Source organism: Saccopteryx leptura, chromosome 13 (assembly GCF_036850995.1).
Source record: "Saccopteryx leptura isolate mSacLep1 chromosome 13, mSacLep1_pri_phased_curated, whole genome shotgun sequence".
Taxonomy (NCBI): Eukaryota; Metazoa; Chordata; class Mammalia; order Chiroptera; family Emballonuridae; genus Saccopteryx; species Saccopteryx leptura.
Window position 1 is genome coordinate 17,954,161 of NC_089515.1, and position 15,137 is coordinate 17,969,297.

Genomic DNA, 15,137 nt, shown 5'->3' on the forward strand with positions numbered 1-15,137 from the left:
CTACAGACAGTTTTGGTTGTTAAAACTGGGGCAGGAGGGTGGGGGGCATTTAGCTAGTAGGGGCCAGGATGCTACCAGCACTGGACAGAGAATGGCCCAGCCATAGAATCAATAGTGTGGAGGTTGAGACCCCAGTTGGATGCCAGTCCCCTTCCCCACCGCCACCTTCCCTGGGGTTGTGAAAATTCTTCCTTCCTTAAGTTCAGCCTCAAAGGAATCATCTTTTTTGCTGACTTTGCTATTGATGCTGACTTTAAAAATTTTTCCTTGAATGTAAAAATCATTCACGTCATTTTAGAGCAGCGGTTCTCAACCTGTGGGTCGCGACCCCGGTGGGGGTCGAACGACCAAAACACAGGGGTCGCCTAAAGCCATCGGAAAATACATATTTATTACACAATACAATTTTAAATATGTATTTCCGATGGCTTTAGGCGACCCCTGTGTTTTGGTCGTTCCACCCCCGCCAGGGTCGCGACCCACAGGTTGAAAACCGCTGTTTTAGAGAATTCAGGATATTCAGAAAGGTACAAAAAAAGTGATCCCACTACGCAGAGATAACTAGTAAGAATATTTTGGTATTTGGTATCTTTTCCAGATTATCTGAGTCACTGAACACCCTCTGTTTTCTCCTTCTTCACGGTTTTTCTCAACAATCCTCTTTGCTCTCTTCCCTGCCCCCACTGCTACCTTCAAATAACACCTCCTCCAGGAAGCATCACCACCCAGTCAGGACCCCGCCTATGCTGGAAGAAGAGAACTCTCCTGTCTCCTGTCTCTGTACTCCTATGGCACTTTGCACCTCATGAACATAAACTGTGACAACCTTTTTTATTTGTTTTTATTTCAGGTTTACAAACATGCTTTGAAGACGGGGACTAAATTTCACTACTGAATGTATCTCTCTCTCTCTCTCTTTCTCTCTCTCTCTCTCTCTCTCTCTCTCTCTCTCTCGTACACGCACACACACGCACACACACACACAGCACCTAAGATGGAGCTGTTTGTTCTCTTTCCTTTTCTGACATCATCACCCTCTTACTTCCAGACTAAATAACCATCTTTAGTTCTTAGTCACAGAGAACATTTCAATCTGTAGCTTTTTTTCTCCATCAAATGGGGTTATTCTGGTACTTTCTTTTTCTGATTGCATGAATTTTAAAGATATATAATAATATAATAAAAATCAAAAGCTTTAACTTATAGAGCCCCACGATGTGTCAGGCACTGGGTAGTTGCTTATGTAAATTTTCTGGTTCAACCAAAACTACGGCAGAGGTGTTACCGACATCTTTTTACAAATGTGCACACTGAGGCTCAGCGAGCATCACGAGTCCCAGGGCAGCGGAGGAGGCGCTGGGGTTTACTCCACAGCTGCCTGACTCCATGGCTACCTGTACCTCCCTGGAGCTTCTCAAGCCCTGTGTGATCAGCTTGCTTCTGCCCACTTCTGTTTCTACAGGGAGAGGCAGCAGGCGAGTGCATCAGAGCCTGTGACCTGGGTGGCCCCAGGCAAGGCATCTCCCTGAAGGGAAGTCACAGAGCCCAGCCTGGCTCCGTGGCCGCGGGAACCTCTGGTTTGCAGTGGCACGAGCTGCCAGGGAGCCTGGTGGACAAGGCCTGTACAGTCCGAGGCCCCAGGGGCGGAGCGCGCTCCCTCTGGATGAGCAAGCAGCCCGTGGTGGCCGCATCGGGACATCACACCTCTTGGTCTGGTACTTCTCAATGCTTTGTGCTAAGTGTAGTACTCAGGAGGCCAGCGACAGGGGGCTTACTCTGCAGACACCTGTCTGCTGGAGGCCCAGTGGCCTCCTTCTCTTGGGGAGGACGCTGATCACTGAGCCAGCTGGCCTCACTGAGCCAGCTGGCCTGAGCAAGGTTAGGTCACGAGCTGTGCTCCCCAGAGAAGGGCACATCTCTCCTCCTCTGATGACCCTTCCTTCCTGGTCAGGTGCAGCCCTGCTCTCTAAGCTCCTGACATCTTTTCGTATACTTCCAAAGGATTCTCTGCTTTCGTGGCAAGACAGCCCAAGTCCAGGCTCCAGGTCAGGGTCAGCTCTGTCTCCAGTCCACCAGTTTGTCCGATGAAACGATCTTGAGCAAGCTGCTTGCCTTCTCAGAGCCTCGGTTTCTCCATCTATAAAACCGGAAGAATGACACCCAGTCTCACAAGGTTGGCGTAAGGATCACATGGATGACAAAGAGAAACGAACGTGTAGGTGCTCAAAAATCCTGCCTCCTCCTTTCTGATAGGCTTCAGAAGATGGTGGGAGGGCGGCTGGAAAACACATGGGAGAGGGAAGTGGGCTGAAATGGAGAGGCTGGGAGGGGCAGGCAAGGAGCGGCCCTCCCCTCCTGTTTGTTTTTCCACCTGGAGCCCCGGCGGAGGGAAGTCCCTGCACTGGTTGCTGGCAGCCTTGCTCCAACACATTCATTTCCACGGATTAAGCCTGCTGTTCCAAACCACCATGTAGGTTCACAATCAGCTTCATTCCATTGCCATGGGGCAGGAGAGTGCAGTGGTTAGGACAGGCTCGGACCTGCCTCGCACACAGGCTCCACCACTGTGGCCTCGGGCCAGTTGCTCCATTTTAGAGCCTCAGTTTTCTCTTCTGTAAAACGGGGATAGTAACATTGGATTGGGCTGTCTGGGTGATGAAATTAGATCCTGCTTAGGTTGTGCTGGACTCGGAGACTGGTACATAGGATGGGCTTTGATAGTACAGCCATTCCTGTTCATTCTGGTGGTGGTTGTAATCGCTCCTAGCAGTAAACTGTATCCATGTTCCGGGCTGCCTGCCGTGGGACATGCTCACTGGGAGAGGGTGGCTGGTTCACCCGAGGTTCCCTGGCCCACACCTGGGAAGCCACGTCGTTCGCTGGGTAAGCCAGCTGGGTGAGCCTCATGGCTGAGGACCAGCAGCCCAGGTGTCAGCAGTGGACGCTGCATCCCAGCGGCATTCCTCCTTGGTGGAAACTTCAAAACCAGAGGAAGACATTCCTCAGGCAGACTCATAAGGCATACCAGGATGTCAAACCCCAGGCTTATGACGCAGGCTTAACCTGGTGATAACATGAGAGCCATGAGGAGCATCGACTCTGTTCCTGGCCATCTCAAGGCAGAGAGGGTGTGTGGGGAGGTGGGGCAGAGGGCGGAGGTTGACCCGACTCGACTCCACCCCGGGTCGAGCACAGAGCCCCAGAAGACAGAACTCTGGTTCTTTCCACCAGAACATCCCAGGAATAGGCCTTTAAAAACTGACTTTCTCCTCCTGCTCCTCCTCCTCGCGCTCCTTAGGAGGAAGTCACCTGGGTGGGGCTGGGGGCAGGCCCAGCTGACCTCTTAGACTCCCGCTCTCTCCTGGAAGAGTGAGAACCCAGGAGCCTTTGTGTTGTGACAGGCAGGCTGTCAGAGGCTGGCTCCCTCAGTGGGGCTTTTAGTGGTCCCTGACCCCACACCAGGTTTACAGTCCTCACCTGGGAAGCTCCAGTGCAAGGGGAGGAGTTGGACATGTAAACAAAACAAACAAAGCCCAAGAACTGGCAGGACAGCGACACGTTAGGGGCACAGAGCCCCACTAAGGCAGGGGGCCTGGCTGCTGGAGTCCAGACCACAGACAAGGGACCCGGCAGAGCAGCGGGCTGGGGAAGGAAGAGGGGCGCCAGGTGCAAAGGCAGGAGGACCCACAGGCCCCTGCGGCTGTTGAGCGAGCGGTGGGGGAGAGGGAGGCCTCTAGCGCTGGTGGGGCCCACTCGTGACCACGTCCCCCTGGAGACAGTGCAGCCAGACGACAGAAGCATCTCAGAACGGTGTGGACGGGCAATGATCCTCGCTGATTCCTGCTCTGTGCCGTCACTGGCTAAGCGGTGTTTCTTTAGTCCTCCAACCACTTCTGTGATGTGGGTGTTGAAGTCCCCTGGAAACACGAAAGTGAGGCCCAGAGAGCGTCAGGGACTTGCCCCGTTGGCATACTGTGACTTGCGCTGCGGGTCATCCCCTCCCACCGCTGGGCAGACAGACCAGACTCGCGGGTGTGCAGCCCCCGCAGAAACCCGCTGCCTCGTCAGACAGTGCAGACGACACTGCCTCACGGGCCTTGGAGATCTCTTCATCCATTTGCTTATTTTAACTCAGCCGAGACCCTCAAAGGAGCATCATTCTTGGAGGATTTGTTCAGCCATGTGTCACGGTCTAGCTGCGGAGCCTTCAAGCAGGAAGGAAATGGGCAGGTCCCAAGGCCAAAACATCTGACCCCCGTGTGTCTCGTAAAGGTGAGGAGCTGGGACTCTTGTGACTCACATGGAGACCAGGCTTCCCGTGGGTTCGGAGGGTGTGGCCGCCCGGAATGGCTGGAAGCTTGGCCTGCCGGCCCCACGCTGCACTGGGGGTGGGAGCCTGGGGCCGGCCAGGGGTACCTACCCCAGCTCCTTGCTGCTCCAGGAGCAGGTGTTGGCTAAGTATTGGTCACACAGCCAGAAAGGTGTCAGCGTGAGACTTGAGCAGGTCTCAGGAGCACACCGTGACCGTGCTCCAGCCCGGAGGGTGGCACTTGTGACTCTGATGTAAGTGTTTACTGTTTGAAGCCCAGCTCCTTTCAGGTGGGGCTCTTCTCTGTGTCTTTTCTTTCCTTAGGCCTCAGGGGTTGGAGAGGAAGACCAAAGGTAGACATGTGCTATTTTGTGCCACCGACTTGCCTGAGCGTCATCCAAACACCAAGTTCCGTTCACAGAGGAAGTGAGAGGTGGCTGATTCGGTCACGCAGAACACAGCTGGGCTGCCTGAAACGCCGCTGCGGCGACTCCCAAGGAGGTGTCGTCCCCGGGCCAGTGTGAGGTTGAGTCACAGCAGACGCCACTCCCACGCGACAAGTCCCGGGCCGTCGTCCCAGGGAGCTTGGCCCCTCGTTCAGGTCATTTCTGACCCTCTCCCTGGAATCCACAGTAAAGGAAAAAACAGAAAGGGAAAGGAAGGGAAGGTTCAGGATGGCCAAGTTGCCCAGTGAGAAGAGAGCTAGCCTGCGGGAGCAGCACCTGTGTGCGGGGACCCCCCCCACCCCCGCCCCAGGGGTCTGACCACCTGCCTGGCCAGCGGCTACGCCTGTTGGGTCATCTTCTTCGGTTACATTCTAGACCCAAGGACAAATCCAGGTTGTTTGGTGTCCAAAGGTTTACAGTTTGGGGTCTCTCCTTAATAAAAAGTGTACAAAATTGTGAAAACAAGGTTCAGTACAAAGCGAGTGTTTATTTAGACTAGGGAGGTCATGGCAGTTTGCTGACACCCCACAGATTCAGGTGCATTTCTTCAGAGAGTTTTTCAGGCAGTTTACCAGAAATGTGCACCTAGAGTGCTTCCTGTTTGTAACGGGGCTTCCCTGCCCTGCCCATAAACACGCTCAGCACCTCCCAGCTCTCACAGGAGGCCAGACACTCCCGTCTTCAGTTTTACAGGAAGCGCTCCTGTGGTGAGACTTCAGAGCCCATCTGACAACGGGGAGAGCGCTGGGCCCACAGACGTCACCAGGGCCGATGTTCCCAATCCCTTCTGGGGTCCTGCTTCTCTCTGAGAATTGAATGAGAGCCATGGACCCTCCCTAGACAAACTAAATTTTACATACAATTCTGGGAATTCTTGGACCATTTAAAAACCTACCTGTGGACTCAGGGTAGGGACGCCCTGCTCCAGTGTGGTCCACTTATTTCACAGATGAAGCAACAAACACCCCGAAGGGTGAGTGACTTGCTCAAGGTCACACAGCTGGTAATAGAGTCAGGACTCAACAGAACCCTGGGCTGCCTCCCCTCCTGCACTGGAACAGCCTTGCCTTCAGCACTGTATGGGGGGCTGTGTTTCCAGGGAAGGAGTTCCCAAGTCTGGGCCCCTCAGAGAGCCTTTCTCGTGTCTTCTGGTTTCTTTCCTAGACAAGTATTTTTGCCAGTAGCGCTTAGCGAGGGCAAATGATGGCACTGAAGCACAAAGAACAACGGGAAAAAGAGGGCTGCAGGACCTGGGTCTAAACGCAGTGAGAAATATGAAGGAGAGAAAAAGAGAGAACGCAAACATTGCGTAAATATCCTGAGAAAGAACTCCGGGCTGCATCATTTGGCAGCTGGAGGCCTGAGCCCTGGGAAACCCAGTAGAAGTCACATCAGATTGGGCCATGACTGAGTCCCTGTCCTCTTCTCATGTCACTCCCTGTTACTCAGCTCGGGTCTTTGGTGGCCTCTTTGTGTCACTGGGGGCCTCTCAGCGGCCTAGGCCTCACGCTCCCAGGTGTGTTTTCTTCTGACCACACAGCTTCTCCCCCCACAGCCTCAGCTGCCCACCCACCCCGGGGCTGCCCGGCTGCCTCCACAGCTCCTTTGAGCCCCCAGCCCCCAGCTAACCTAGGGCTCCCGGTACCTCCCATCTCAGCACCTGGGTCTTCTCTTTCAGAGCACATAGTATCATTTACGGCTCTGCATGTATCTGTTTCGGGTCTGCGTCCCTCAACTAGGCGCTCAGCGCTGTGTGAGCAGGGTCTGGGCCCTTTGAGCGGCACATGGAGACTCTCCAGAGTCACCTGCCGATTTAAATGCTAGCATCTGCTGGCTTGAACGCGGCACCTGGAACAAACGCCTCATTCCTGAAATCCTGTCGGGCCTGCTGGGAGCTTGCTTAGGCCTTTAGCTCTAGGCACAGAGGGAACGTGAGCAGGTGGCCAGTGGTGAAAGGTGTCCAGTCCCTCAGAGCAGAGGCAACCAGCCAAGCAGGTGCAGAGGTGCTGAGGTACAAGCCGGGTTCTGGTGTCCTTTCACATGGGTTCTGGTTCTCCGCCCTTTTCTCTAGAACCCTCCTCTTTGAGCTGTGAGGGTCCCCAAACCCTTAGCTGGCCAGCTCAGCAGCAGCTGTGCCAGGGGCTGCAGCTGAGGTCACCGGCAGAAGCAGAAGGCGGAGGTGGGTGTCCCCTGAGGGCCGCAGCGCTGGGAATGATTAAGAAACTCAGGAACACTCTCTACTGCCTTCTGGGCGGCCTGCCTCCAGATAATGGAGCTAGCTTGAGAGGGCGTCCTGTTATTCATACTCAAGTATTTTTCCTTTCATTCCATTTAGTTTGGGGGTAGACTATGTTCTTTTTTTTTTTTCCAACTGACACCCACTACCCAATGACTGCTGCTGTGTGCAATCTTCCCAAGAAGGCCAGGGAGCCTTCATCAACTCTTTCTGCTGCTTCTCAGCACTGGGCGGCTGGGGTGGGAGAGGGAGCATTTATGTGTTTCTCCTCCCAGACTTGCTGCCTGGGGAGCAGGGGTTGTGGGTGGGGAGAGTTGATACCACTGTAGACAGTTTCTCTTCCCCCACCCTGCTTCCCAGCAGCTGGGGGTGGAGTGGCAAGAGGCCAGGGACAGGTGAGTTCACCTCCGCAGGTGGTGTCTGCTCCCGTGAGCCCTTCCGTCCTCCTAAGCACCCTCCAGCAGAGAGGTTTCCTTCCTTCCCCGAGCTCAGATGAACTAGGCAGTATGAAGTTTGGTGTCTCCCAATAAGAGGGCAGATACTTAATTTTCTTGCACAGACCACCTTCGCAGGAGATGAGAAAGAAGCCACCCTGGGATGTCTGGGCAGCTGAACAAAGCTCATTTGTGCTGATGGGGCGGGGAGCAATGCTGGAGCTCACTGACTCGCCCATTATTCTTAACCTCCCCAGTTAAGCACGGTGTGGCTTTCAGCAGAGTCTGCAGCCTGGGTGGATGTGAGACATCCCAAGGCCAGTGTGACCAGTCTCTGGGTGTCAGGACAGTGCCCTGCAGCCTCCCTCCCTTCCTTACTCAGCTGGTGACTCTGCCTTTGATCACTGCCTCAAGGCTTCAGCACTCTGTCTCCGTTCTGGATAAACCTCTGCATTTGCTCTGTCATGGCTTCCCTAACCACCTGCAGCCAGTGCGTGAAAAGACAGCCACCATTCTGCAAATGGAGTCTCCACTCCCAGGTGAGCGGCAGGCTGTGGGGGGCTCTCAGAAAACACCTGAGCAGAAACAGCTGGCTTTCAGTATAGCATCTAGCACGGAGCCTGCACCACAGTGGGGCCCCTACAATCTTGTCACACGAATTAACGAATGCACAGATTCCGATGGGTGGGAGAAGCAACATGGAGGCAGTTCTGCACACAGCTTTGGGCACGTCTGCCCAGCTCTGGACACTGGCCTGCCCCTTGCTTCGGGCACATCTGCCCAGCTCTGGACACTGGCCTGCCCCTTGCTAGCTGTGCAGGCTTGGGCATGCCGCTTGATCTCTCTGTTCCTGTTTTCTCATCTATAAAGTGGGGACGATATTAACAGTAATAAACAGTTGTTATGTGTAAAGCAGTTAAAATACTGCCCTGCACATAATAAGTACTATGTAAAATGTTGCTATTATTAGTAAGTCTAGAAAGATAGTTACTCCAAGGCACCGAATGTTACTTTTAACCAGAGCTGTGGATTTCCTTACTTTGTAGGCATTCATCCTCTACCCCAAAGCTCCTTCTGCACACATGGGCCCATCTACTGCAGGTCGGCAAGCTTTTCTGTGCAGGCGCACAGCTCACACACCCACGGAGCAGGCGGCCCTGACTACCCAACTGGAAGGGGCGGGTCCCAAGAGAGATCTGGAAGGCAGAGTCCTGGGACCTGGGACCCTACTGGATGTGGGAGGGAGCAATCCAGCTGACAGATGACCCTCCTCTACTGGTTAACAGGCCTCCCAACTACTTACTGGGCACCCCCTGGGTGGCCCATGATGAACTCTAACTTATTCACACATCTGAACTTCACCCCCCTCCTTCCTCCTTTTGCTCTGGATGGGGGATCGTCCTTGCCCTCAGACAGCCTGTAAACCAGTGGGTCAGGACTGGCTTCCACATCCATTCCCACAGTGGAACCCAGGAAGAGCAGGTAGTCAGGAGAGGCTTCAGGAAGCAAGATGACCCAGAAATGAACTTCAGAAAAGGAACAAGGCCTAGAGGAAAAGGAGTGGGTGGGCTTGGAGGTTTGTGCCTCATTGGCCTCAGATGTCTTACAAGGGTGGAAGTGGAAAAGAGCTGGGGAGACTCCATCATGGAAGACAGGGACAGCCTTGAGCACTGGCCTGGCATGGGAGGCCATATTTGTTTTTTGCTTCAGAAAATCAGAGATAATAAAATTTCCTGAGTAGGGAAAGGCCAATAAAAGGCATTTAGGAAGAGTGGAAGGGTCTGGATGGGTCAAGCCTGCAGCCAGAAGACCAGCCATGCTCGGTGCTGTCAACCTCATCGGGCACGCAGCATGACGTGGTGGCAGTGCTTATGCTACTTTGCCTGTGGAGCCCTGAGCCCCTGTCTCATCCCCTCCCCCCAATCTTCTCCTAATGACCAATACCAAACTTGGCAAGCTCCAAGCTTGAGGGTTACCATTGCTTCCTGGAGCCCTGAGATGAATGGGTCCTACTTATTCTGGCCCTGGAATGCATTAACCTGGTGCTTTATTATTACCTGTCCAGGGCTGGCAAGAACTAGAGGAGGGAAGAGAATGTGGGGGACCCTAAAGGGACTATGGAGAGGCCCCATGTGTGCAAAGAACCCCTCTTCCAACCCAACTGTGCTGGCTCAGGGTACTAGAACAAATCACCACAGGCTGGGTGACTTAAACAACACACACTATTTCTCACAGTTCTGGAGGCTGGAAGTCTGAGGTTGGGTGCCAGCGCCATTGAGTTCCAGAGAGGACCGTCTTCCATAGTGGAGGTGACTGACTCCCCCTTGTATCTTCATATGGGAGAAAGAGAGTAAGCTAGTTCTCTAGGGCCTCTTTTATAAAGCTACTAATCCCACTCACGAGGGATCCACCCTTATGATAGAATTACCTTGCCAAAGTCCTACCTCCTCAAACCATCATATTGAGGGTCAGAAATTCAACATGAATTTCCACAAACATGCAGTCCATAACGCCAAGCGTGAGGGCCTACTTCTGAGTCACAGGCTCAGTGGGTGGAAGTGAGAGGCTGGCTCATTCAGAGTCTTCAGAGATCACAGAGAGAGCCACTTCCCTAATCACCTTCCATTCCTGTAAATGGGACCTCACCACGCATCCCCTGGCCCAACTGGCATGGTGATCGTGCAGGGACACCTCACTGAGACTGCCACATCATGACCCACGCTCTGGGGCTTTCCTGGGTTTCAGGGCAGGCCGAAAGCATGTCTTCCACTGACCCTGAGCTCACGGACCCAGGTGAGTCATCGGAGTGAGAGAGGGACTTGAGACCTCACAGCGCAGAGAGAGCCAGAGCTGTGCAGGCCCCCATCAGGGGCTGGGCTCAGAGCCGGCTCGGCACCTGAGCTCCCGCACCCAGACTGGCTTCTCTCCGTCACTCCGCCAGGCCTCCGAAAGGTGGCCTGTCTTTCTCAAAGGTGATTTTCACCAGTGGAGGGGGTTTTGGTTTGCTATTATTTGGCACATCCCTCTTTTATTTAAAAATAGAAAAGTCACTGAATGGGTCAAAAAAATAAAAAAGTCAATGGATCCATTTAAACCGCCAATAATAAACAATTCAGGTAAAACAACAAACGTTTAGAAAAACTTGTTCCGGGAAGACTGCTCTCCCTACCCCACTGAGTATAAGTGCTGCTGAGGGCCAGTGTTGAGATAGAAAAAAGAGAAACTGAAGAAGATCTTAGCAAATGACTTTTCTTTCAAAAGGAAATGGAGTAGGAATTTAAACAGAGTAGGGAAGATGGGAAAAGCTTACTAGAGGGCGTGCAAAAGGGACTTCCTGCCCTGGCCGATTGGCTCAGTGGTAGAGCGTCGGCTGGGCGTGCAGGAGTCCCGGGTTCGATTCCCGGCCAGGGCACACAGGAGAGGCGCCCATCTGCTTCTCCACCCCTCCCCCTCTCCTTCCTCTCTGTCTCTCTCTTCCCCTCCTGCAGCCAAGGCTCCATTGGAGCAAAGATGGCCCAGGCGCTGGGGATGGCTCCTTGGCCTCTGCCCCAGGCACTAGAGTGGCTCTGGTCGCGACAGAGCGATGCCCTGGATGGGCAGAGCATTGCCCCCTCGTGGGCGTGCCGGGTAGATCCCAGTCCGGCGCATGCGGGAGTCTGTCTGACTGCCTCCCCGTTTCCAACTTCAGAAAAATACAAAAAAAAAAAAGGGGGGGGGACTTCCTGGGGACGAGTAAAAGGGCCCACAGAAACTGGGAAACCCTCTTCTACCCACACATGGTGGGCACCTGGGACACAGTGGTGAGGGACAGAGTGATGGTACGACAGCCTCTCATTCACTGAGGTGCCTTCGGGACATCCAGCTCATTCACGGAGGCTGGAATTTATGAATGAACTAGACTTAGCACGGTACCATCATAAACTCCGTGCTGTAATATTCTGGGCCCTTTGTTCGTGCTGTACTTCTCCTGAATTTCTCCTCCCTGCCACTGCAGTCTGATGACATCCTAACCGTCCTTCCACTCACTTACTCACTCATCAATAGGTAATGAGCACTCAGATTATGCCAGGAGTTGGAGAGCCAACTATGAACAAAACAAGCAGAGTGGCTTCCCTTCCTGAGCTTGTGTTTGGAAGATGGTGGAGGTCAGGGGTGGGAGGCGGGAGGGAGGCCGATACCAGCTAATAATTTATTTCATAGGTAATTATCACAGGACAATCAGATAAATGCTATGAAGCAGAAGTGCGGGGTGTTCTGAGCTTGTGACAGATTCCAGCCTAGTCTGGGGCAGCCAAGAAGGGCTTTCTTCAGGCAGTGACATTTGGTGGAGCTCTGGAGGCTGAGCATGAATTAATGAGGAGGGGCGGAGGGCACGGCAGGCAGAGGGAGGGGCCAGAGTGTGTGCAGGCTCTGAGGGGGTCGCGGCTGTCAGACAGTCCGCTCTCCACCACGCCCCTGCGGCCCCTCCAGCCTGCCTAGAGGTTCACCTGTCCGTAGAGTCACCACCCCACTGTAGAGGTTCACCTGTCCGTAGAGTCACCACCCCACTGTAGAGGTTCACCTGTCCGTAGAGTCACCACCCCACTGTAGAGGTTCACCTGTCTGTAGAGTCACCACCCCACCCTCTCCAAAAGCAGAATCAAGGGCAGGATGGTGACTGCTGACTTATCTGAATGGTGAGCTAAGCAAAGGGCCCTGAGCAGTCATGCTGGGCTCAGGAGGGCCTGTCCACTGCCTGCCAGCACTGCGGGGGGCCCTCTGAGCTCAGTGAGACCGACCAGGTCCCATGGCATGAAGATTTGAGGGCGGATGGAGTTAGGAAAATAATCAGAAGAAAGGCACAGAAAGAAGCTGAAACAGATGCATAAGCTGAGGAAATAAGATCAGAGAACTGACCTACTCATTGATTATGTCAGCAGTAACTTCTTAGTCTCATTTTGGGTCGTTTCCATTCCATAATTGGCCCTTTCAAAACTTGAAGCTGAAGGAGCTTATTTGGGGATCTCATCCACTTTCCCTTTGTGACAATTAACTAATGACCGACCTTATCTTAAAAGCAATCACACGTTGGATCAAGAAACAATTATTGCTTTTTTGCTCTTTGCTCTGATTTAAACATCCTTACATGGATGGGGGCTTCCTGCACCAGATCTCTGCTCAGGTGTGCAGAGGAAGGGCACAGGGTGCTTAGCCTTCATGTGTCTGCTTTCCCTGCAGCTCTGATTAAAAACAAAAATCATTTTGCTAGGTCTCTGCAGGACAAACCTCTTTACTTGACAGAAGGGAGAGTTTTCTTCCGTCTCATAAAGAAAGAAACATTTCTCAGGGCCATTTCAATATACAGTGTGTCCGTAAAGTCATGGTGCACTTTTGACCAGTCACAGGAAAGCAACAAAAGATGACAGAAATGTGAAATCTGCACCAAAAAAAGTAAAACTCTCCCAGTTTCATACCTATTCAGTGCAGTTCGATGTGGGCTCATGCACAGATTTTTTAGGGCTCCTTAGGTAGCTATCCCGTATAGCCTCTACAGACTCGTCACTGACTGATGGCCTACCAGAATGGGGTTTCTCCACCAAACTGCTGGTTTCCTTCAACTGCTTATCCCACCAAGTAATGTTATTCCTACGTGGTAGTGCTTCGTTATAAATGAGCCGATATTCACGTTGCGCTTTGGTCACGGATTCGAATTTAGCGAGCCACAGAACACACTGAACTTTCCTCTGTACCGTCCACATCTCGACTGGCATGGCCGTGGGCTGCTCCGCTGTATACACGGTGTTATGTCATCATCTGCACATGTGCACATGCTGCCACATCATCCTACAGAAACTGGGAGGGTTTTCCTTTTATTTGGTGCAGATTTCACATTTCTATCGTCTTTTGTTGCTTTTCTGTGACTGGTCAAAAGTGCACCATGATTTTACGGACACACTGTATAAACATCTCTCTTGCCACACACATGCATGGGATTACTTTCTACCACTCCCTCAAACAGAAAGTGGAGATATTCCTTGATGGGAACTCAGCTGTCTGAGCCAGAATTTTGAAATGACAGGCTCATGAGCAACAAGTCCCCAAATGTAGTGAAAATGTGTGCTCTCTTGATGGTCCAATGTGCATTTCACCTACTGCCTGACTAGCACTGGGTTTATGCTCACATAGCTATTCTTTTGCTCTTGGTCCACAGGATTCCAGTGGAGATGACTTTGCATTGAGTTCCAGAAAAGGTTGGGACAACCAGAGAATCACATTCTCTGGCTGGTTCGGGCTGGTCACCTGACTAAAGACTGGCCAATCAGAGTCAAGGAACCTCAATTTGGGATTTTGATTTTAGCTGCTAGGGAAGAAGATTATTTCCCTTTCCTGCTATATAAAAGCTGGAGGGGCCATGAGGCTTGGGCTCTTATGGCCATTTTGTTCCCATAAAGGGGAGCCAGATGAGAATGGAGCCAACACAGCAGTCCTCCCTTATCTGGGGTTTTGCTGTCCACAATTTCAATTTTCCATGGTCAACTGTGATCGGAAAATAATAAATGGAAAATTCCATAGATAAACAATTCATAAGTTTTAAATTCCATGTCATTCTGAGGAGGGTGATGAAATCTCAGGCCTTCCCACCCTGTCCTGCTCGGGATGTGAATCAACCCTTTGTCTAGTGTATCCTGGCTGTGGATGCTACCTGCCCCTTAGTCACTTAGCCGTCTCATTTATCAGATCATTTGGGGGGGGGGGGGAGAACACATTCACCTTTTATTATTATATATTGTTATAATTGTTCTAGTTTATTACTAGTTATTGCTGTTAATCTATTAGTGTGCCTAATTTATAAATTAAACTTTACCATATGTATCATATGTATGTATAGGGAAAACAGTATATCTAGGGCTTGGGACTTGCAGTGTAGGCATCCACTGGGGGTCATGGGACGTACTGCCCGCAGATAAAGTGTGACTACCACACATTACAAGATGGAGCTGAGACAGAGAAACTGAACCCCAGTAACATCACCGGAGCATTTGAATCTAGCAGTGCCGAAAAGCCTGCCCTGCCCAGTGAACTTCTACAATAGATCGTAAATTTCCAGTTTCCCCCAGTCAGTCTGAATTAGGTGTTCTCGATCTACTGGAGAACATCTGTCCAAACAAAAAGTGTGGCTGGGTCCAGTACATGATTCCAGTAGTATCTACCCCGTCCATTCATAGTCATACCTTCTACCTGTATAATGTTTTCAACTGCTTAAAGCGCCTTGACCAGTGTGTTACTGCGCTTCATCCAGATTGTGCTAATGGGAGTTTTCTCATAATCGTCATCTCCACACGACAAACACTGTCCTAAGGTGATGTGGCCATAACAGGGGAGCCTTGATTTCCCTGCAGGCCTGCAGAAGACCCCTCCCTTCCCACATCCCCTTTTTCTGAAATGAAACACTGAACATTGTAATAACTACTCAAGGAAGCTCAGTCTAGAGGAGATCGAAACACGGAGGTTCTTATTTACAGTGGCCTTATTTGTAATAGACAAAAACTTAGGGGAAAGAACCCCAGGGTCCAGCCACTGGAGGCTCTACAGAACGGAGCAGTATGAAGTCCTTAACCAGCCTGAGCTAAATGAGCAGCTGCCAAGAAATATCAAGTGAAATTCTCCTCCCTGCCGTCCCAGTCATAATTTCACCATGTATCCCCTTTCTACCTTTTGGATTTTGTACAACA

General features: G+C 52.0%; 1 long non-coding RNA gene across 1 annotated transcript in view; it reads right to left on the reverse strand.

The window, feature by feature from the left end:
• Positions 1 to 855: 855 nt before the first annotated feature.
• LOC136384611 (uncharacterized) overlaps positions 856 to 15,137 on the reverse strand; it is a 46,611-nt gene continuing 32,329 nt past the window's right edge. The window contains exon 4 of the long non-coding RNA XR_010747623.1: positions 856 to 4,929. This is a non-coding gene — a long non-coding RNA (uncharacterized lncRNA). The remainder of the gene's footprint in view (positions 4,930 to 15,137) is intronic.